The sequence below is a fragment of the Rhamphochromis longiceps genome, linkage group LG23 (assembly GCF_057381845.1).
Source record: "Rhamphochromis longiceps isolate RC_006_pf linkage group LG23, R_longiceps_female_GT1.1, whole genome shotgun sequence".
Classification (NCBI taxonomy): Eukaryota; Metazoa; Chordata; class Actinopteri; order Cichliformes; family Cichlidae; genus Rhamphochromis; species Rhamphochromis longiceps.
In genome coordinates this window covers 28,872,238-28,892,850 of record NC_140578.1, presented here as the reverse complement: position 1 = coordinate 28,892,850, position 20,613 = coordinate 28,872,238, and the positions used below count along the sequence as shown (strand labels likewise).

The following is a 20,613-nucleotide window of genomic DNA, read 5'->3' as shown; positions in this document are numbered from 1 at the left end:
GTTTTGGTACAGAGTTGGTCCATCCATTTTGTACCTCTTCTACCCATTTCGAGGACGCTGGAGCCTTAGAACCACTCCTTTGTAGTGGATTTTCAGCCTCCTCCGATGCGAGATCTAGAACAGGGATCAATCCAAATCATTCTGCCATTGACCGTGGAAAGCCTTCCCATCTGTTTGATTTCAAGACTCACACGTGGCAGGCGATCCTCCCCTATGGATGTGTGCCGGCCCTCTGAAACCACTTCATCCAACTTTCACCACAATTCCTCTTTCTTTTCTCAGGTCAGAATTGCGGGGCACCACACGTTGGCTCCCAAATGACTCCTACCTGTTATTTCTTCTAGGACACTTTGTCCAGGTAGGGTTAGGAATGTCTTTGCATTGGAAGCGGATGAACAAGGGCTGATAATTGGTTATCAGCAGCTCCCGAGCTGAGTCTCTGGAGGTTGCCTGGAGTTCCTTTGCCAACAGGGTCCATGGAGAGGGATAATTTGAAGTCATTCTTGCCTGACTGTTAAGTTGGAACAAGAAGTCTATGCAAACCAAACTTGGGTTGGACATCGTATCTGCATTAAGTCAAGATGTTGTTGAGAGTAGACTTTGGAGAGTGGCGCGAATTCGACGAGACAATTGGCAGACTTGTAAGGGCTGGTGGCTGAGCGTTAGAACTGTCGCCTGCCACATGTGAATCACGAAATCACAAGGTAGTGACTTGTAGCCTCACGCAAGCGATGTGCTTTGATGCGCAGTACGTGGCAGAGTTTGTGCATCCATTTTAAGCGTCTGGAGAGGAGAGTTTGGACAGTAGCGCGAATTCAGCGGGACAATTGGCGGACATGCAAGGGTTGTTAGCTCAGCGGTAGAATTGTCGCCTGCCATGCGCAAGTCTCGAAAACTGGCGGTGTTGAGCTCTATCCTCACGGGAGGCATGTTTTGATGCGCAGTTCGGCCACACATTTTTTGGATGTCCTGTCACACCCTTCACCTCCAAGACGGCAGCTCATCCTGGGCTTGAAGAACTGGCAACTCTGCTTCATTTGTTGACGGCTTCAAGGAATGGTCCGTTTTGGGGGGAGATGGTGCCTTGAGGCTCTCTTGATACACAGTACGTGGCAAAGGCAACCCATCCATTGTCTACCGCTTGTCCCTTTCGGGTAAGGCGGAGGTGGGGCAAAACGCAGTTTCCCTGACCGGGAATCGAACCCGGGCCGCGGCGGTGAGAGCGCCGAATCCTGACCACTAGACCATCAGGGAGCTGCCACAGAGGTGTCTTGATGAGTGACGCGTGGGTGTATCGGGCTACATTTTCCGCTGCGCCTCGAGAGGAGCGCTTGGGCAATGGCGCGAATTCGTTGAGAAAACTGCCACGTGTGTGAGCATTGGTGGTTCAGTGGTAGAATTCTCGCCTGCCACGCGGGAGACCGGGGTTCGATTCCCGGCCAATGCACGGTTCCTTTATGCGTGGGGTCTTGGGGGGCATTAAGTTTGTTCTCGGTCACGGCCAGACGGCATCAAGATTTGGAACAAGAAGCCTGTGCAAACCAAACTTGGGTTGGACATCGTATCTGCATTAAGTCAAGATGTTGTTGAGAGGAGACTTTGGAGAGTGGCGCGAATTCGGCGGGACAATTGGCAGACTTAGAATTGTCGCCTGCCAGCGCCAGTGGGTGACTGAATATATGTTTACAGACATTGCTGGTAAACCCGTGTGTCTTATTAGTGGAGCTAATGTGGCTGTAATTAAGGAATTTAATTTAAGACGGCACTACGAGACAAAAGAAGAATGGTCCGTTTTGGGGGAAGAGGGTGTCTTGAGCCTCGCTTGATACACAGTACGTGGCAAAGGCAACCCATCCATTGTCTACCGCTTGTCCCTTTCAGGTAAGCCGGAGCTGGGTCAAAACACCGTTTTTAGGATCTCCTGTGGCACTCTTCACCTCCAAAACCCGTTCAGGGCTTCAATACCTGGGGACTCACCTTTGTTTGTCCAAGCTGAATTTCATTTCTGTGCAGCTTCGAGAAATCGTCCATTTTCAGGTTCCCTGTCAGCCTCGTTGGCGCAGTAGGCAGCGCGTCAGTCTCATAATCTGAAGGTCGTGAGTTCGAGCCTCACACGAGGCAGGTGTTTTGGTACAGAGTTGGTCCATCCATTTTGTACCTCTTCTACCCATTTCGAGGACGCTGGAGCCTTAGAACCACTCCTTTGTAGTGGATTTTCAGCCTCCTCCGATGCGAGATCTAGAACAGGGATCAATCCAAATCATTCTGCCATTGACCGTGGAAAGCCTTCCCATCTGTTTGATTTCAAGACTCACACGTGGCAGGCGATCCTCCCCTATGGATGTGTGCCGGCCCTCTGAAACCACTTCATCCAACTTTCACCACAATTCCTCTTTCTTTTCTCAGGTCAGAATTGCGGGGCACCACACGTTGGCTCCCAAATGACTCCTACCTGTTATTTCTTCTAGGACACTTTGTCCAGGTAGGGTTAGGAATGTCTTTGCATTGGAAGCGGATGAACAAGGGCTGATAATTGGTTATCAGCAGCTCCCGAGCTGAGTCTCTGGAGGTTGCCTGGAGTTCCTTTGCCAACAGGGTCCATGGAGAGGGATAATTTGAAGTCATTCTTGCCTGACTGTTAAGTTGGAACAAGAAGTCTATGCAAACCAAACTTGGGTTGGACATCGTATCTGCATTAAGTCAAGATGTTGTTGAGAGTAGACTTTGGAGAGTGGCGCGAATTCGACGAGACAATTGGCAGACTTGTAAGGGCTGGTGGCTGAGCGTTAGAACTGTCGCCTGCCACATGTGAATCACGAAATCACAAGGTAGTGACTTGTAGCCTCACGCAAGCGATGTGCTTTGATGCGCAGTACGTGGCAGAGTTTGTGCATCCATTTTAAGCGTCTGGAGAGGAGAGTTTGGACAGTAGCGCGAATTCAGCGGGACAATTGGCGGACATGCAAGGGTTGTTAGCTCAGCGGTAGAATTGTCGCCTGCCATGCGCAAGTCTCGAAAACTGGCGGTGTTGAGCTCTATCCTCACGGGAGGCATGTTTTGATGCGCAGTTCGGCCACACATTTTTTGGATGTCCTGTCACACCCTTCACCTCCAAGACGGCAGCTCATCCTGGGCTTGAAGAACTGGCAACTCTGCTTCATTTGTTGACGGCTTCAAGGAATGGTCCGTTTTGGGGGGAGATGGTGCCTTGAGGCTCTCTTGATACACAGTACGTGGCAAAGGCAACCCATCCATTGTCTACCGCTTGTCCCTTTCGGGTAAGGCGGAGGTGGGGCAAAACGCAGTTTCCCTGACCGGGAATCGAACCCGGGCCGCGGCGGTGAGAGCGCCGAATCCTGACCACTAGACCATCAGGGAGCTGCCACAGAGGTGTCTTGATGAGTGACGCGTGGGTGTATCGGGCTACATTTTCCGCTGCGCCTCGAGAGGAGCGCTTGGGCAATGGCGCGAATTCGTTGAGAAAACTGCCACGTGTGTGAGCATTGGTGGTTCAGTGGTAGAATTCTCGCCTGCCACGCGGGAGACCCGGGTTCGATTCCCGGCCAATGCACGGTTCCTTTATGCGTGGGGTCTTGGGGGGCATTAAGTTTGTTCTCGGTCACGGCCAGACGGCATCAAGATTTGGAACAAGAAGCCTGTGCAAACCAAACTTGGGTTGGACATCGTATCTGCATTAAGTCAAGATGTTGTTGAGAGGAGACTTTGGAGAGTGGCGCGAATTCGGCGGGACAATTGGCAGACTTAGAATTGTCGCCTGCCAGCGCCAGTGGGTGACTGAATATATGTTTACAGACATTGCTGGTAAACCCGTGTGTCTTATTAGTGGAGCTAATGTGGCTGTAATTAAGGAATTTAATTTAAGACGGCACTACGAGACAAAAGAAGAATGGTCCGTTTTGGGGGAAGAGGGTGTCTTGAGCCTCGCTTGATACACAGTACGTGGCAAAGGCAACCCATCCATTGTCTACCGCTTGTCCCTTTCAGGTAAGCCGGAGCTGGGTCAAAACACCGTTTTTAGGATCTCCTGTGGCACTCTTCACCTCCAAAACCCGTTCAGGGCTTCAATACCTGGGGACTCACCTTTGTTTGTCCAAGCTGAATTTCATTTCTGTGCAGCTTCGAGAAATCGTCCATTTTCAGGTTCCCTGTCAGCCTCGTTGGCGCAGTAGGCAGCGCGTCAGTCTCATAATCTGAAGGTCGTGAGTTCGAGCCTCACACGAGGCAGGTGTTTTGGTACAGAGTTGGTCCATCCATTTTGTACCTCTTCTACCCATTTCGAGGACGCTGGAGCCTTAGAACCACTCCTTTGTAGTGGATTTTCAGCCTCCTCCGATGCGAGATCTAGAACAGGGATCAATCCAAATCATTCTGCCATTGACCGTGGAAAGCCTTCCCATCTGTTTGATTTCAAGACTCACACGTGGCAGGCGATCCTCCCCTATGGATGTGTGCCGGCCCTCTGAAACCACTTCATCCAACTTTCACCACAATTCCTCTTTCTTTTCTCAGGTCAGAATTGCGGGGCACCACACGTTGGCTCCCAAATGACTCCTACCTGTTATTTCTTCTAGGACACTTTGTCCAGGTAGGGTTAGGAATGTCTTTGCATTGGAAGCGGATGAACAAGGGCTGATAATTGGTTATCAGCAGCTCCCGAGCTGAGTCTCTGGAGGTTGCCTGGAGTTCCTTTGCCAACAGGGTCCATGGAGAGGGATAATTTGAAGTCATTCTTGCCTGACTGTTAAGTTGGAACAAGAAGTCTATGCAAACCAAACTTGGGTTGGACATCGTATCTGCATTAAGTCAAGATGTTGTTGAGAGTAGACTTTGGAGAGTGGCGCGAATTCGACGAGACAATTGGCAGACTTGTAAGGGCTGGTGGCTGAGCGTTAGAACTGTCGCCTGCCACATGTGAATCACGAAATCACAAGGTAGTGACTTGTAGCCTCACGCAAGCGATGTGCTTTGATGCGCAGTACGTGGCAGAGTTTGTGCATCCATTTTAAGCGTCTGGAGAGGAGAGTTTGGACAGTAGCGCGAATTCAGCGGGACAATTGGCGGACATGCAAGGGTTGTTAGCTCAGCGGTAGAATTGTCGCCTGCCATGCGCAAGTCTCGAAAACTGGCGGTGTTGAGCTCTATCCTCACGGGAGGCATGTTTTGATGCGCAGTTCGGCCACACATTTTTTGGATGTCCTGTCACACCCTTCACCTCCAAGACGGCAGCTCATCCTGGGCTTGAAGAACTGGCAACTCTGCTTCATTTGTTGACGGCTTCAAGGAATGGTCCGTTTTGGGGGGAGATGGTGCCTTGAGGCTCTCTTGATACACAGTACGTGGCAAAGGCAACCCATCCATTGTCTACCGCTTGTCCCTTTCGGGTAAGGCGGAGGTGGGGCAAAACGCAGTTTCCCTGACCGGGAATCGAACCCGGGCCGCGGCGGTGAGAGCGCCGAATCCTGACCACTAGACCATCAGGGAGCTGCCACAGAGGTGTCTTGATGAGTGACGCGTGGGTGTATCGGGCTACATTTTCCGCTGCGCCTCGAGAGGAGCGCTTGGGCAATGGCGCGAATTCGTTGAGAAAACTGCCACGTGTGTGAGCATTGGTGGTTCAGTGGTAGAATTCTCGCCTGCCACGCGGGAGACCGGGGTTCGATTCCCGGCCAATGCACGGTTCCTTTATGCGTGGGGTCTTGGGGGGCATTAAGTTTGTTCTCGGTCACGGCCAGACGGCATCAAGATTTGGAACAAGAAGCCTGTGCAAACCAAACTTGGGTTGGACATCGTATCTGCATTAAGTCAAGATGTTGTTGAGAGGAGACTTTGGAGAGTGGCGCGAATTCGGCGGGACAATTGGCAGACTTAGAATTGTCGCCTGCCAGCGCCAGTGGGTGACTGAATATATGTTTACAGACATTGCTGGTAAACCCGTGTGTCTTATTAGTGGAGCTAATGTGGCTGTAATTAAGGAATTTAATTTAAGACGGCACTACGAGACAAAAGAAGAATGGTCCGTTTTGGGGGAAGAGGGTGTCTTGAGCCTCGCTTGATACACAGTACGTGGCAAAGGCAACCCATCCATTGTCTACCGCTTGTCCCTTTCAGGTAAGCCGGAGCTGGGTCAAAACACCGTTTTTAGGATCTCCTGTGGCACTCTTCACCTCCAAAACCCGTTCAGGGCTTCAATACCTGGGGACTCACCTTTGTTTGTCCAAGCTGAATTTCATTTCTGTGCAGCTTCGAGAAATCGTCCATTTTCAGGTTCCCTGTCAGCCTCGTTGGCGCAGTAGGCAGCGCGTCAGTCTCATAATCTGAAGGTCGTGAGTTCGAGCCTCACACGAGGCAGGTGTTTTGGTACAGAGTTGGTCCATCCATTTTGTACCTCTTCTACCCATTTCGAGGACGCTGGAGCCTTAGAACCACTCCTTTGTAGTGGATTTTCAGCCTCCTCCGATGCGAGATCTAGAACAGGGATCAATCCAAATCATTCTGCCATTGACCGTGGAAAGCCTTCCCATCTGTTTGATTTCAAGACTCACACGTGGCAGGCGATCCTCCCCTATGGATGTGTGCCGGCCCTCTGAAACCACTTCATCCAACTTTCACCACAATTCCTCTTTCTTTTCTCAGGTCAGAATTGCGGGGCACCACACGTTGGCTCCCAAATGACTCCTACCTGTTATTTCTTCTAGGACACTTTGTCCAGGTAGGGTTAGGAATGTCTTTGCATTGGAAGCGGATGAACAAGGGCTGATAATTGGTTATCAGCAGCTCCCGAGCTGAGTCTCTGGAGGTTGCCTGGAGTTCCTTTGCCAACAGGGTCCATGGAGAGGGATAATTTGAAGTCATTCTTGCCTGACTGTTAAGTTGGAACAAGAAGTCTATGCAAACCAAACTTGGGTTGGACATCGTATCTGCATTAAGTCAAGATGTTGTTGAGAGTAGACTTTGGAGAGTGGCGCGAATTCGACGAGACAATTGGCAGACTTGTAAGGGCTGGTGGCTGAGCGTTAGAACTGTCGCCTGCCACATGTGAATCACGAAATCACAAGGTAGTGACTTGTAGCCTCACGCAAGCGATGTGCTTTGATGCGCAGTACGTGGCAGAGTTTGTGCATCCATTTTAAGCGTCTGGAGAGGAGAGTTTGGACAGTAGCGCGAATTCAGCGGGACAATTGGCGGACATGCAAGGGTTGTTAGCTCAGCGGTAGAATTGTCGCCTGCCATGCGCAAGTCTCGAAAACTGGCGGTGTTGAGCTCTATCCTCACGGGAGGCATGTTTTGATGCGCAGTTCGGCCACACATTTTTTGGATGTCCTGTCACACCCTTCACCTCCAAGACGGCAGCTCATCCTGGGCTTGAAGAACTGGCAACTCTGCTTCATTTGTTGACGGCTTCAAGGAATGGTCCGTTTTGGGGGGAGATGGTGCCTTGAGGCTCTCTTGATACACAGTACGTGGCAAAGGCAACCCATCCATTGTCTACCGCTTGTCCCTTTCGGGTAAGGCGGAGGTGGGGCAAAACGCAGTTTCCCTGACCGGGAATCGAACCCGGGCCGCGGCGGTGAGAGCGCCGAATCCTGACCACTAGACCATCAGGGAGCTGCCACAGAGGTGTCTTGATGAGTGACGCGTGGGTGTATCGGGCTACATTTTCCGCTGCGCCTCGAGAGGAGCGCTTGGGAAATGGCGCGAATTCGTTGAGAAAACTGCCACGTGTGTGAGCATTGGTGGTTCAGTGGTAGAATTCTCGCCTGCCACGCGGGAGACCGGGGTTCGATTCCCGGCCAATGCACGGTTCCTTTATGCGTGGGGTCTTGGGGGGCATTAAGTTTGTTCTCGGTCACGGCCAGACGGCATCAAGATTTGGAACAAGAAGCCTGTGCAAACCAAACTTGGGTTGGACATCGTATCTGCATTAAGTCAAGATGTTGTTGAGAGGAGACTTTGGAGAGTGGCGCGAATTCGGCGGGACAATTGGCAGACTTAGAATTGTCGCCTGCCAGCGCCAGTGGGTGACTGAATATATGTTTACAGACATTGCTGGTAAACCCGTGTGTCTTATTAGTGGAGCTAATGTGGCTGTAATTAAGGAATTTAATTTAAGACGGCACTACGAGACAAAAGAAGAATGGTCCGTTTTGGGGGAAGAGGGTGTCTTGAGCCTCGCTTGATACACAGTACGTGGCAAAGGCAACCCATCCATTGTCTACCGCTTGTCCCTTTCAGGTAAGCCGGAGCTGGGTCAAAACACCGTTTTTAGGATCTCCTGTGGCACTCTTCACCTCCAAAACCCGTTCAGGGCTTCAATACCTGGGGACTCACCTTTGTTTGTCCAAGCTGAATTTCATTTCTGTGCAGCTTCGAGAAATCGTCCATTTTCAGGTTCCCTGTCAGCCTCGTTGGCGCAGTAGGCAGCGCGTCAGTCTCATAATCTGAAGGTCGTGAGTTCGAGCCTCACACGAGGCAGGTGTTTTGGTACAGAGTTGGTCCATCCATTTTGTACCTCTTCTACCCATTTCGAGGACGCTGGAGCCTTAGAACCACTCCTTTGTAGTGGATTTTCAGCCTCCTCCGATGCGAGATCTAGAACAGGGATCAATCCAAATCATTCTGCCATTGACCGTGGAAAGCCTTCCCATCTGTTTGATTTCAAGACTCACACGTGGCAGGCGATCCTCCCCTATGGATGTGTGCCGGCCCTCTGAAACCACTTCATCCAACTTTCACCACAATTCCTCTTTCTTTTCTCAGGTCAGAATTGCGGGGCACCACACGTTGGCTCCCAAATGACTCCTACCTGTTATTTCTTCTAGGACACTTTGTCCAGGTAGGGTTAGGAATGTCTTTGCATTGGAAGCGGATGAACAAGGGCTGATAATTGGTTATCAGCAGCTCCCGAGCTGAGTCTCTGGAGGTTGCCTGGAGTTCCTTTGCCAACAGGGTCCATGGAGAGGGATAATTTGAAGTCATTCTTGCCTGACTGTTAAGTTGGAACAAGAAGTCTATGCAAACCAAACTTGGGTTGGACATCGTATCTGCATTAAGTCAAGATGTTGTTGAGAGTAGACTTTGGAGAGTGGCGCGAATTCGACGAGACAATTGGCAGACTTGTAAGGGCTGGTGGCTGAGCGTTAGAACTGTCGCCTGCCACATGTGAATCACGAAATCACAAGGTAGTGACTTGTAGCCTCACGCAAGCGATGTGCTTTGATGCGCAGTACGTGGCAGAGTTTGTGCATCCATTTTAAGCGTCTGGAGAGGAGAGTTTGGACAGTAGCGCGAATTCAGCGGGACAATTGGCGGACATGCAAGGGTTGTTAGCTCAGCGGTAGAATTGTCGCCTGCCATGCGCAAGTCTCGAAAACTGGCGGTGTTGAGCTCTATCCTCACGGGAGGCATGTTTTGATGCGCAGTTCGGCCACACATTTTTTGGATGTCCTGTCACACCCTTCACCTCCAAGACGGCAGCTCATCCTGGGCTTGAAGAACTGGCAACTCTGCTTCATTTGTTGACGGCTTCAAGGAATGGTCCGTTTTGGGGGGAGATGGTGCCTTGAGGCTCTCTTGATACACAGTACGTGGCAAAGGCAACCCATCCATTGTCTACCGCTTGTCCCTTTCGGGTAAGGCGGAGGTGGGGCAAAACGCAGTTTCCCTGACCGGGAATCGAACCCGGGCCGCGGCGGTGAGAGCGCCGAATCCTGACCACTAGACCATCAGGGAGCTGCCACAGAGGTGTCTTGATGAGTGACGCGTGGGTGTATCGGGCTACATTTTCCGCTGCGCCTCGAGAGGAGCGCTTGGGCAATGGCGCGAATTCGTTGAGAAAACTGCCACGTGTGTGAGCATTGGTGGTTCAGTGGTAGAATTCTCGCCTGCCACGCGGGAGACCGGGGTTCGATTCCCGGCCAATGCACGGTTCCTTTATGCGTGGGGTCTTGGGGGGCATTAAGTTTGTTCTCGGTCACGGCCAGACGGCATCAAGATTTGGAACAAGAAGCCTGTGCAAACCAAACTTGGGTTGGACATCGTATCTGCATTAAGTCAAGATGTTGTTGAGAGGAGACTTTGGAGAGTGGCGCGAATTCGGCGGGACAATTGGCAGACTTAGAATTGTCGCCTGCCAGCGCCAGTGGGTGACTGAATATATGTTTACAGACATTGCTGGTAAACCCGTGTGTCTTATTAGTGGAGCTAATGTGGCTGTAATTAAGGAATTTAATTTAAGACGGCACTACGAGACAAAAGAAGAATGGTCCGTTTTGGGGGAAGAGGGTGTCTTGAGCCTCGCTTGATACACAGTACGTGGCAAAGGCAACCCATCCATTGTCTACCGCTTGTCCCTTTCAGGTAAGCCGGAGCTGGGTCAAAACACCGTTTTTAGGATCTCCTGTGGCACTCTTCACCTCCAAAACCCGTTCAGGGCTTCAATACCTGGGGACTCACCTTTGTTTGTCCAAGCTGAATTTCATTTCTGTGCAGCTTCGAGAAATCGTCCATTTTCAGGTTCCCTGTCAGCCTCGTTGGCGCAGTAGGCAGCGCGTCAGTCTCATAATCTGAAGGTCGTGAGTTCGAGCCTCACACGAGGCAGGTGTTTTGGTACAGAGTTGGTCCATCCATTTTGTACCTCTTCTACCCATTTCGAGGACGCTGGAGCCTTAGAACCACTCCTTTGTAGTGGATTTTCAGCCTCCTCCGATGCGAGATCTAGAACAGGGATCAATCCAAATCATTCTGCCATTGACCGTGGAAAGCCTTCCCATCTGTTTGATTTCAAGACTCACACGTGGCAGGCGATCCTCCCCTATGGATGTGTGCCGGCCCTCTGAAACCACTTCATCCAACTTTCACCACAATTCCTCTTTCTTTTCTCAGGTCAGAATTGCGGGGCACCACACGTTGGCTCCCAAATGACTCCTACCTGTTATTTCTTCTAGGACACTTTGTCCAGGTAGGGTTAGGAATGTCTTTGCATTGGAAGCGGATGAACAAGGGCTGATAATTGGTTATCAGCAGCTCCCGAGCTGAGTCTCTGGAGGTTGCCTGGAGTTCCTTTGCCAACAGGGTCCATGGAGAGGGATAATTTGAAGTCATTCTTGCCTGACTGTTAAGTTGGAACAAGAAGTCTATGCAAACCAAACTTGGGTTGGACATCGTATCTGCATTAAGTCAAGATGTTGTTGAGAGTAGACTTTGGAGAGTGGCGCGAATTCGACGAGACAATTGGCAGACTTGTAAGGGCTGGTGGCTGAGCGTTAGAACTGTCGCCTGCCACATGTGAATCACGAAATCACAAGGTAGTGACTTGTAGCCTCACGCAAGCGATGTGCTTTGATGCGCAGTACGTGGCAGAGTTTGTGCATCCATTTTAAGCGTCTGGAGAGGAGAGTTTGGACAGTAGCGCGAATTCAGCGGGACAATTGGCGGACATGCAAGGGTTGTTAGCTCAGCGGTAGAATTGTCGCCTGCCATGCGCAAGTCTCGAAAACTGGCGGTGTTGAGCTCTATCCTCACGGGAGGCATGTTTTGATGCGCAGTTCGGCCACACATTTTTTGGATGTCCTGTCACACCCTTCACCTCCAAGACGGCAGCTCATCCTGGGCTTGAAGAACTGGCAACTCTGCTTCATTTGTTGACGGCTTCAAGGAATGGTCCGTTTTGGGGGGAGATGGTGCCTTGAGGCTCTCTTGATACACAGTACGTGGCAAAGGCAACCCATCCATTGTCTACCGCTTGTCCCTTTCGGGTAAGGCGGAGGTGGGGCAAAACGCAGTTTCCCTGACCGGGAATCGAACCCGGGCCGCGGCGGTGAGAGCGCCGAATCCTGACCACTAGACCATCAGGGAGCTGCCACAGAGGTGTCTTGATGAGTGACGCGTGGGTGTATCGGGCTACATTTTCCGCTGCGCCTCGAGAGGAGCGCTTGGGCAATGGCGCGAATTCGTTGAGAAAACTGCCACGTGTGTGAGCATTGGTGGTTCAGTGGTAGAATTCTCGCCTGCCACGCGGGAGACCCGGGTTCGATTCCCGGCCAATGCACGGTTCCTTTATGCGTGGGGTCTTGGGGGGCATTAAGTTTGTTCTCGGTCACGGCCAGACGGCATCAAGATTTGGAACAAGAAGCCTGTGCAAACCAAACTTGGGTTGGACATCGTATCTGCATTAAGTCAAGATGTTGTTGAGAGGAGACTTTGGAGAGTGGCGCGAATTCGGCGGGACAATTGGCAGACTTAGAATTGTCGCCTGCCAGCGCCAGTGGGTGACTGAATATATGTTTACAGACATTGCTGGTAAACCCGTGTGTCTTATTAGTGGAGCTAATGTGGCTGTAATTAAGGAATTTAATTTAAGACGGCACTACGAGACAAAAGAAGAATGGTCCGTTTTGGGGGAAGAGGGTGTCTTGAGCCTCGCTTGATACACAGTACGTGGCAAAGGCAACCCATCCATTGTCTACCGCTTGTCCCTTTCAGGTAAGCCGGAGCTGGGTCAAAACACCGTTTTTAGGATCTCCTGTGGCACTCTTCACCTCCAAAACCCGTTCAGGGCTTCAATACCTGGGGACTCACCTTTGTTTGTCCAAGCTGAATTTCATTTCTGTGCAGCTTCGAGAAATCGTCCATTTTCAGGTTCCCTGTCAGCCTCGTTGGCGCAGTAGGCAGCGCGTCAGTCTCATAATCTGAAGGTCGTGAGTTCGAGCCTCACACGAGGCAGGTGTTTTGGTACAGAGTTGGTCCATCCATTTTGTACCTCTTCTACCCATTTCGAGGACGCTGGAGCCTTAGAACCACTCCTTTGTAGTGGATTTTCAGCCTCCTCCGATGCGAGATCTAGAACAGGGATCAATCCAAATCATTCTGCCATTGACCGTGGAAAGCCTTCCCATCTGTTTGATTTCAAGACTCACACGTGGCAGGCGATCCTCCCCTATGGATGTGTGCCGGCCCTCTGAAACCACTTCATCCAACTTTCACCACAATTCCTCTTTCTTTTCTCAGGTCAGAATTGCGGGGCACCACACGTTGGCTCCCAAATGACTCCTACCTGTTATTTCTTCTAGGACACTTTGTCCAGGTAGGGTTAGGAATGTCTTTGCATTGGAAGCGGATGAACAAGGGCTGATAATTGGTTATCAGCAGCTCCCGAGCTGAGTCTCTGGAGGTTGCCTGGAGTTCCTTTGCCAACAGGGTCCATGGAGAGGGATAATTTGAAGTCATTCTTGCCTGACTGTTAAGTTGGAACAAGAAGTCTATGCAAACCAAACTTGGGTTGGACATCGTATCTGCATTAAGTCAAGATGTTGTTGAGAGTAGACTTTGGAGAGTGGCGCGAATTCGACGAGACAATTGGCAGACTTGTAAGGGCTGGTGGCTGAGCGTTAGAACTGTCGCCTGCCACATGTGAATCACGAAATCACAAGGTAGTGACTTGTAGCCTCACGCAAGCGATGTGCTTTGATGCGCAGTACGTGGCAGAGTTTGTGCATCCATTTTAAGCGTCTGGAGAGGAGAGTTTGGACAGTAGCGCGAATTCAGCGGGACAATTGGCGGACATGCAAGGGTTGTTAGCTCAGCGGTAGAATTGTCGCCTGCCATGCGCAAGTCTCGAAAGCTGGCGGTGTTGAGCTCTATCCTCACGGGAGGCATGTTTTGATGCGCAGTTCGGCCACACATTTTTTGGATGTCCTGTCACACCCTTCACCTCCAAGACGGCAGCTCATCCTGGGCTTGAAGAACTGGCAACTCTGCTTCATTTGTTGACGGCTTCAAGGAATGGTCCGTTTTGGGGGGAGATGGTGCCTTGAGGCTCTCTTGATACACAGTACGTGGCAAAGGCAACCCATCCATTGTCTACCGCTTGTCCCTTTCGGGTAAGGCGGAGGTGGGGCAAAACGCAGTTTCCCTGACCGGGAATCGAACCCGGGCCGCGGCGGTGAGAGCGCCGAATCCTGACCACTAGACCATCAGGGAGCTGCCACAGAGGTGTCTTGATGAGTGACGCGTGGGTGTATCGGGCTACATTTTCCGCTGCGCCTCGAGAGGAGCGCTTGGGCAATGGCGCGAATTCGTTGAGAAAACTGCCACGTGTGTGAGCATTGGTGGTTCAGTGGTAGAATTCTCGCCTGCCACGCGGGAGACCCGGGTTCGATTCCCGGCCAATGCACGGTTCCTTTATGCGTGGGGTCTTGGGGGGCATTAAGTTTGTTCTCGGTCACGGCCAGACGGCATCAAGATTTGGAACAAGAAGCCTGTGCAAACCAAACTTGGGTTGGACATCGTATCTGCATTAAGTCAAGATGTTGTTGAGAGGAGACTTTGGAGAGTGGCGCGAATTCGGCGGGACAATTGGCAGACTTAGAATTGTCGCCTGCCAGCGCCAGTGGGTGACTGAATATATGTTTACAGACATTGCTGGTAAACCCGTGTGTCTTATTAGTGGAGCTAATGTGGCTGTAATTAAGGAATTTAATTTAAGACGGCACTACGAGACAAAAGAAGAATGGTCCGTTTTGGGGGAAGAGGGTGTCTTGAGCCTCGCTTGATACACAGTACGTGGCAAAGGCAACCCATCCATTGTCTACCGCTTGTCCCTTTCAGGTAAGCCGGAGCTGGGTCAAAACACCGTTTTTAGGATCTCCTGTGGCACTCTTCACCTCCAAAACCCGTTCAGGGCTTCAATACCTGGGGACTCACCTTTGTTTGTCCAAGCTGAATTTCATTTCTGTGCAGCTTCGAGAAATCGTCCATTTTCAGGTTCCCTGTCAGCCTCGTTGGCGCAGTAGGCAGCGCGTCAGTCTCATAATCTGAAGGTCGTGAGTTCGAGCCTCACACGAGGCAGGTGTTTTGGTACAGAGTTGGTCCATCCATTTTGTACCTCTTCTACCCATTTCGAGGACGCTGGAGCCTTAGAACCACTCCTTTGTAGTGGATTTTCAGCCTCCTCCGATGCGAGATCTAGAACAGGGATCAATCCAAATCATTCTGCCATTGACCGTGGAAAGCCTTCCCATCTGTTTGATTTCAAGACTCACACGTGGCAGGCGATCCTCCCCTATGGATGTGTGCCGGCCCTCTGAAACCACTTCATCCAACTTTCACCACAATTCCTCTTTCTTTTCTCAGGTCAGAATTGCGGGGCACCACACGTTGGCTCCCAAATGACTCCTACCTGTTATTTCTTCTAGGACACTTTGTCCAGGTAGGGTTAGGAATGTCTTTGCATTGGAAGCGGATGAACAAGGGCTGATAATTGGTTATCAGCAGCTCCCGAGCTGAGTCTCTGGAGGTTGCCTGGAGTTCCTTTGCCAACAGGGTCCATGGAGAGGGATAATTTGAAGTCATTCTTGCCTGACTGTTAAGTTGGAACAAGAAGTCTATGCAAACCAAACTTGGGTTGGACATCGTATCTGCATTAAGTCAAGATGTTGTTGAGAGTAGACTTTGGAGAGTGGCGCGAATTCGACGAGACAATTGGCAGACTTGTAAGGGCTGGTGGCTGAGCGTTAGAACTGTCGCCTGCCACATGTGAATCACGAAATCACAAGGTAGTGACTTGTAGCCTCACGCAAGCGATGTGCTTTGATGCGCAGTACGTGGCAGAGTTTGTGCATCCATTTTAAGCGTCTGGAGAGGAGAGTTTGGACAGTAGCGCGAATTCAGCGGGACAATTGGCGGACATGCAAGGGTTGTTAGCTCAGCGGTAGAATTGTCGCCTGCCATGCGCAAGTCTCGAAAACTGGCGGTGTTGAGCTCTATCCTCACGGGAGGCATGTTTTGATGCGCAGTTCGGCCACACATTTTTTGGATGTCCTGTCACACCCTTCACCTCCAAGACGGCAGCTCATCCTGGGCTTGAAGAACTGGCAACTCTGCTTCATTTGTTGACGGCTTCAAGGAATGGTCCGTTTTGGGGGGAGATGGTGCCTTGAGGCTCTCTTGATACACAGTACGTGGCAAAGGCAACCCATCCATTGTCTACCGCTTGTCCCTTTCAGGTAAGGCGGAGGTGGGGCAAAACGCAGTTTCCCTGACCGGGAATCGAACCCGGGCCGCGGCGGTGAGAGCGCCGAATCCTGACCACTAGACCATCAGGGAGCTGCCACAGAGGTGTCTTGATGAGTGACGCGTGGGTGTATCGGGCTACATTTTCCGCTGCGCCTCGAGCGGAGCGCTTGGGCAATGGCGCGAATTCGTTGAGAAAACTGCCACGTGTGTGAGCATTGGTGGTTCAGTGGTAGAATTCTCGCCTGCCACGCGGGAGACCCGGGTTCGATTCCCGGCCAATGCACGGTTCCTTTATGCGTGGGGTCTTGGGGGGCATTAAGTTTGTTCTCGGTCACGGCCAGACGGCATCAAGATTTGGAACAAGAAGCCTGTGCAAACCAAACTTGGGTTGGACATCGTATCTGCATTAAGTCAAGATGTTGTTGAGAGGAGACTTTGGAGAGTGGCGCGAATTCGGCGGGACAATTGGCAGACTTAGAATTGTCGCCTGCCAGCGCCAGTGGGTGACTGAATATATGTTTACAGACATTGCTGGTAAACCCGTGTGTCTTATTAGTGGAGCTAATGTGGCTGTAATTAAGGAATTTAATTTAAGACGGCACTACGAGACAAAAGAAGAATGGTCCGTTTTGGGGGAAGAGGGTGTCTTGAGCCTCGCTTGATACACAGTACGTGGCAAAGGCAACCCATCCATTGTCTACCGCTTGTCCCTTTCAGGTAAGCCGGAGCTGGGTCAAAACACCGTTTTTAGGATCTCCTGTGGCACTCTTCACCTCCAAAACCCGTTCAGGGCTTCAATACCTGGGGACTCACCTTTGTTTGTCCAAGCTGAATTTCATTTCTGTGCAGCTTCGAGAAATCGTCCATTTTCAGGTTCCCTGTCAGCCTCGTTGGCGCAGTAGGCAGCGCGTCAGTCTCATAATCTGAAGGTCGTGAGTTCGAGCCTCACACGAGGCAGGTGTTTTGGTACAGAGTTGGTCCATCCATTTTGTACCTCTTCTACCCATTTCGAGGACGCTGGAGCCTTAGAACCACTCCTTTGTAGTGGATTTTCAGCCTCCTCCGATGCGAGATCTAGAACAGGGATCAATCCAAATCATTCTGCCATTGACCGTGGAAAGCCTTCCCATCTGTTTGATTTCAAGACTCACACGTGGCAGGCGATCCTCCCCTATGGATGTGTGCCGGCCCTCTGAAACCACTTCATCCAACTTTCACCACAATTCCTCTTTCTTTTCTCAGGTCAGAATTGCGGGGCACCACACGTTGGCTCCCAAATGACTCCTACCTGTTATTTCTTCTAGGACACTTTGTCCAGGTAGGGTTAGGAATGTCTTTGCATTGGAAGCGGATGAACAAGGGCTGATAATTGGTTATCAGCAGCTCCCGAGCTGAGTCTCTGGAGGTTGCCTGGAGTTCCTTTGCCAACAGGGTCCATGGAGAGGGATAATTTGAAGTCATTCTTGCCTGACTGTTAAGTTGGAACAAGAAGTCTATGCAAACCAAACTTGGGTTGGACATCGTATCTGCATTAAGTCAAGATGTTGTTGAGAGTAGACTTTGGAGAGTGGCGCGAATTCGACGAGACAATTGGCAGACTTGTAAGGGCTGGTGGCTGAGCGTTAGAACTGTCGCCTGCCACATGTGAATCACGAAATCACAAGGTAGTGACTTGTAGCCTCACGCAAGCGATGTGCTTTGATGCGCAGTACGTGGCAGAGTTTGTGCATCCATTTTAAGCGTCTGGAGAGGAGAGTTTGGACAGTAGCGCGAATTCAGCGGGACAATTGGCGGACATGCAAGGGTTGTTAGCTCAGCGGTAGAATTGTCGCCTGCCATGCGCAAGTCTCGAAAACTGGCGGTGTTGAGCTCTATCCTCACGGGAGGCATGTTTTGATGCGCAGTTCGGCCACACATTTTTTGGATGTCCTGTCACACCCTTCACCTCCAAGACGGCAGCTCATCCTGGGCTTGAAGAACTGGCAACTCTGCTTCATTTGTTGACGGCTTCAAGGAATGGTCCGTTTTGGGGGGAGATGGTGCCTTGAGGCTCTCTTGATACACAGTACGTGGCAAAGGCAACCCATCCATTGTCTACCGCTTGTCCCTTTCGGGTAAGGCGGAGGTGGGGCAAAACGCAGTTTCCCTGACCGGGAACCGAACCCGGGCCGCGGCGGTGAGAGCGCCGAATCCTGACCACTAGACCATCAGGGAGCTGCCACAGAGGTGTCTTGATGAGTGACGCGTGGGTGTATCGGGCTACATTTTCCGCTGCGCCTCGAGCGGAGCGCTTGGGCAATGGCGCGAATTCGTTGAGAAAACTGCCACGTGTGTGAGCATTGGTGGTTCAGTGGTAGAATTCTCGCCTGCCACGCGGGAGACCCGGGTTCGATTCCCGGCCAATGCACGGTTCCTTTATGCGTGGGGTCTTGGGGGGCATTAAGTTTGTTCTCGGTCACGGCCAGACGGCATCAAGATTTGGAACAAGAAGCCTGTGCAAACCAAACTTGGGTTGGACATCGTATCTGCATTAAGTCAAGATGTTGTTGAGAGGAGACTTTGGAGAGTGGCGCGAATTCGGCGGGACAATTGGCAGACTTAGAATTGTCGCCTGCCAGCGCCAGTGGGTGACTGAATATATGTTTACAGACATTGCTGGTAAACCCGTGTGTCTTATTAGTGGAGCTAATGTGGCTGTAATTAAGGAATTTAATTTAAGACGGCACTACGAGACAAAAGAAGAATGGTCCGTTTTGGGGGAAGAGGGTGTCTTGAGCCTCGCTTGATACACAGTACGTGGCAAAGGCAACCCATCCATTGTCTACCGCTTGTCCCTTTCAGGTAAGCCGGAGCTGGGTCAAAACACCGTTTTTAGGATCTCCTGTGGCACTCTTCACCTCCAAAACCCGTTCAGGGCTTCAATACCTGGGGACTCACCTTTGTTTGTCCAAGCTGAATTTCATTTCTGTGCAGCTTCGAGAAATCGTCCATTTTCAGGTTCCCTGTCAGCCTCGTTGGCGCAGTAGGCAGCGCGTCAGTCTCATAATCTGAAGGTCGTGAGTTCGAGCCTCACACGAGGCAGGTGTTTTGGTACAGAGTTGGTCCATCCATTTTGTACCTCTTCTACCCATTTCGAGGACGCTGGAGCCTTAGAACCACTCCTTTGTAGTGGATTTTCAGCCTCCTCCGATGCGAGATCTAGAACAGGGATCAATCCAAATCATTCTGCCATTGACCGTGGAAAGCCTTCCCATCTGTTTGATTTCAAGACTCACACGTGGCAGGCGATCCTCCCCTATGGATGTGTGCCGGCCCTCTGAAACCACTTCATCCAACTTTCACCACAATTCCTCTTTCTTTTCTCAGGTCAGAATTGCGGGGCACCACACGTTGGCTCCCAAATGACTCCTACCTGTTATTTCTTCTAGGACACTTTGTCCAGGTAGGGTTAGGAATGTCTTTGCATTGGAAGCGGATGAACAAGGGCTGATAATTGGTTATCAGCAGCTCCCGAGCTGAGTCTCTGGAGGTTGCCTGGAGTTCCTTTGCCAACAGGGTCCATGGAGAGGGATAATTTGAAGTCATTCTTGCCTGACTGTTAAGTTGGAACAAGAAGTCTATGCAAACCAAACTTGGGTTGGACATCGTATCTGCATTAAGTCAAGATGTTGTTGAGAGTAGACTTTGGAGAGTGGCGCGAATTCGACGAGACAATTGGCAGACTTGTAAGGGCTGGTGGCTGAGCGTTAGAACTGTCGCCTGCCACATGTGAATCACGAAATCACAAGGTAGTGACTTGTAGCCTCACGCAAGCGATGTGCTTTGATGCGCAGTACGTGGCAGAGTTTGTGCATCCATTTTAAGCGTCTGGAGAGGAGAGTTTGGACAGTAGCGCGAATTCAGCGGGACAATTGGCGGACATGCAAGGGTTGTTAGCTCAGCGGTAGAATTGTCGCCTGCCATGCGCAAGTCTCGAAAACTGGCGGTGTTGAGCTCTATCCTCACGGGAGGCATGTTTTGATGCGCAGTTCGGCCACACATTTTTTGGATGTCCTGTCACACCCTTCACCTCCAAGACGGCAGCTCATCCTGGGCTTGAAGAACTGGCAACTCTGCTTCATTTGTTGACGGCTTCAAGGAATGGTCCGTTTTGGGGGGAGATGGTGCCTTGAGGCTCTCTTGATACACAGTACGTGGCAAAGGCAACCCATCCATTGTCTACCGCTTGTCCCTTTCGGGTAAGGCGGAGGTGGGGCAAAACGCAGTTTCCCTGACCGGGAATCGAACCCGGGCCGCGGCGGTGAGAGCGCCGAATCCTGACCACTAGACCATCAGGGAGCTGCCACAGAGGTGTCTTGATGAGTGACGCGTGGGTGTATCGGGCTACATTTTCCGCTGCGCCTCGAGCGGAGCGCTTGGGCAATGGCGCGAATTCGTTGAGAAAACTGCCACGTGTGTGAGCATTGGTGGTTCAGTGGTAGAATTCTCGCCTGCCACGCGGGAGACCCGGGTTCGATTCCCGGCCAATGCACGGTTCCTTTATGCGTGGGGTCTTGGGGGGCATTAAGTTTGTTCTCGGTC

General features: G+C 51.3%; 29 non-coding genes across 29 annotated transcripts; 19 read left to right on the top strand and 10 right to left on the bottom strand.

Annotated features, from left to right (window-relative positions):
• Positions 1-1,182: 1,182 nt before the first annotated feature.
• Positions 1,183-1,254, bottom strand: trnae-cuc (transfer RNA glutamic acid (anticodon CUC)). Its single transcript has one exon. It is a non-coding gene; the product is annotated as a tRNA-Glu (tRNA).
• Positions 1,255-1,376: 122 nt separating this feature from the next.
• Positions 1,377-1,447, top strand: trnag-gcc (transfer RNA glycine (anticodon GCC)). The gene has a single exon. It is a non-coding gene; the product is annotated as a tRNA-Gly (tRNA).
• A 601-nt stretch (positions 1,448-2,048) lies between these two features.
• On the top strand, positions 2,049-2,121 carry trnam-cau (transfer RNA methionine (anticodon CAU)). The gene has a single exon. It is a non-coding gene; the product is annotated as a tRNA-Met (tRNA).
• Positions 2,122-3,306: 1,185 nt separating this feature from the next.
• Positions 3,307-3,378, bottom strand: trnae-cuc (transfer RNA glutamic acid (anticodon CUC)). The gene has a single exon. It is a non-coding gene; the product is annotated as a tRNA-Glu (tRNA).
• Positions 3,379-3,500: 122 nt separating this feature from the next.
• Positions 3,501-3,571, top strand: trnag-gcc (transfer RNA glycine (anticodon GCC)). Its single transcript has one exon. It is a non-coding gene; the product is annotated as a tRNA-Gly (tRNA).
• A 601-nt stretch (positions 3,572-4,172) lies between these two features.
• On the top strand, positions 4,173-4,245 carry trnam-cau (transfer RNA methionine (anticodon CAU)). Its single transcript has one exon. It is a non-coding gene; the product is annotated as a tRNA-Met (tRNA).
• A 1,185-nt stretch (positions 4,246-5,430) lies between these two features.
• Positions 5,431-5,502, bottom strand: trnae-cuc (transfer RNA glutamic acid (anticodon CUC)). Its single transcript has one exon. It is a non-coding gene; the product is annotated as a tRNA-Glu (tRNA).
• A 122-nt stretch (positions 5,503-5,624) lies between these two features.
• trnag-gcc (transfer RNA glycine (anticodon GCC)) lies at positions 5,625-5,695 on the top strand. Its single transcript has one exon. It is a non-coding gene; the product is annotated as a tRNA-Gly (tRNA).
• A 601-nt stretch (positions 5,696-6,296) lies between these two features.
• On the top strand, positions 6,297-6,369 carry trnam-cau (transfer RNA methionine (anticodon CAU)). Its single transcript has one exon. It is a non-coding gene; the product is annotated as a tRNA-Met (tRNA).
• Positions 6,370-7,554: 1,185 nt separating this feature from the next.
• trnae-cuc (transfer RNA glutamic acid (anticodon CUC)) lies at positions 7,555-7,626 on the bottom strand. Its single transcript has one exon. It is a non-coding gene; the product is annotated as a tRNA-Glu (tRNA).
• Positions 7,627-7,748: 122 nt separating this feature from the next.
• trnag-gcc (transfer RNA glycine (anticodon GCC)) lies at positions 7,749-7,819 on the top strand. Its single transcript has one exon. It is a non-coding gene; the product is annotated as a tRNA-Gly (tRNA).
• A 601-nt stretch (positions 7,820-8,420) lies between these two features.
• trnam-cau (transfer RNA methionine (anticodon CAU)) lies at positions 8,421-8,493 on the top strand. Its single transcript has one exon. It is a non-coding gene; the product is annotated as a tRNA-Met (tRNA).
• Positions 8,494-9,678: 1,185 nt separating this feature from the next.
• trnae-cuc (transfer RNA glutamic acid (anticodon CUC)) lies at positions 9,679-9,750 on the bottom strand. The gene has a single exon. It is a non-coding gene; the product is annotated as a tRNA-Glu (tRNA).
• Positions 9,751-9,872: 122 nt separating this feature from the next.
• On the top strand, positions 9,873-9,943 carry trnag-gcc (transfer RNA glycine (anticodon GCC)). Its single transcript has one exon. It is a non-coding gene; the product is annotated as a tRNA-Gly (tRNA).
• Positions 9,944-10,544: 601 nt separating this feature from the next.
• Positions 10,545-10,617, top strand: trnam-cau (transfer RNA methionine (anticodon CAU)). Its single transcript has one exon. It is a non-coding gene; the product is annotated as a tRNA-Met (tRNA).
• A 1,185-nt stretch (positions 10,618-11,802) lies between these two features.
• trnae-cuc (transfer RNA glutamic acid (anticodon CUC)) lies at positions 11,803-11,874 on the bottom strand. Its single transcript has one exon. It is a non-coding gene; the product is annotated as a tRNA-Glu (tRNA).
• Positions 11,875-11,996: 122 nt separating this feature from the next.
• On the top strand, positions 11,997-12,067 carry trnag-gcc (transfer RNA glycine (anticodon GCC)). The gene has a single exon. It is a non-coding gene; the product is annotated as a tRNA-Gly (tRNA).
• A 601-nt stretch (positions 12,068-12,668) lies between these two features.
• On the top strand, positions 12,669-12,741 carry trnam-cau (transfer RNA methionine (anticodon CAU)). The gene has a single exon. It is a non-coding gene; the product is annotated as a tRNA-Met (tRNA).
• A 1,185-nt stretch (positions 12,742-13,926) lies between these two features.
• trnae-cuc (transfer RNA glutamic acid (anticodon CUC)) lies at positions 13,927-13,998 on the bottom strand. The gene has a single exon. It is a non-coding gene; the product is annotated as a tRNA-Glu (tRNA).
• A 122-nt stretch (positions 13,999-14,120) lies between these two features.
• On the top strand, positions 14,121-14,191 carry trnag-gcc (transfer RNA glycine (anticodon GCC)). Its single transcript has one exon. It is a non-coding gene; the product is annotated as a tRNA-Gly (tRNA).
• A 601-nt stretch (positions 14,192-14,792) lies between these two features.
• trnam-cau (transfer RNA methionine (anticodon CAU)) lies at positions 14,793-14,865 on the top strand. Its single transcript has one exon. It is a non-coding gene; the product is annotated as a tRNA-Met (tRNA).
• Positions 14,866-16,050: 1,185 nt separating this feature from the next.
• trnae-cuc (transfer RNA glutamic acid (anticodon CUC)) lies at positions 16,051-16,122 on the bottom strand. The gene has a single exon. It is a non-coding gene; the product is annotated as a tRNA-Glu (tRNA).
• A 122-nt stretch (positions 16,123-16,244) lies between these two features.
• Positions 16,245-16,315, top strand: trnag-gcc (transfer RNA glycine (anticodon GCC)). The gene has a single exon. It is a non-coding gene; the product is annotated as a tRNA-Gly (tRNA).
• A 601-nt stretch (positions 16,316-16,916) lies between these two features.
• trnam-cau (transfer RNA methionine (anticodon CAU)) lies at positions 16,917-16,989 on the top strand. The gene has a single exon. It is a non-coding gene; the product is annotated as a tRNA-Met (tRNA).
• Positions 16,990-18,174: 1,185 nt separating this feature from the next.
• Positions 18,175-18,246, bottom strand: trnae-cuc (transfer RNA glutamic acid (anticodon CUC)). Its single transcript has one exon. It is a non-coding gene; the product is annotated as a tRNA-Glu (tRNA).
• A 122-nt stretch (positions 18,247-18,368) lies between these two features.
• trnag-gcc (transfer RNA glycine (anticodon GCC)) lies at positions 18,369-18,439 on the top strand. Its single transcript has one exon. It is a non-coding gene; the product is annotated as a tRNA-Gly (tRNA).
• A 601-nt stretch (positions 18,440-19,040) lies between these two features.
• Positions 19,041-19,113, top strand: trnam-cau (transfer RNA methionine (anticodon CAU)). Its single transcript has one exon. It is a non-coding gene; the product is annotated as a tRNA-Met (tRNA).
• A 1,185-nt stretch (positions 19,114-20,298) lies between these two features.
• trnae-cuc (transfer RNA glutamic acid (anticodon CUC)) lies at positions 20,299-20,370 on the bottom strand. Its single transcript has one exon. It is a non-coding gene; the product is annotated as a tRNA-Glu (tRNA).
• A 122-nt stretch (positions 20,371-20,492) lies between these two features.
• On the top strand, positions 20,493-20,563 carry trnag-gcc (transfer RNA glycine (anticodon GCC)). The gene has a single exon. It is a non-coding gene; the product is annotated as a tRNA-Gly (tRNA).
• Positions 20,564-20,613: the final 50 nt, after the last annotated feature.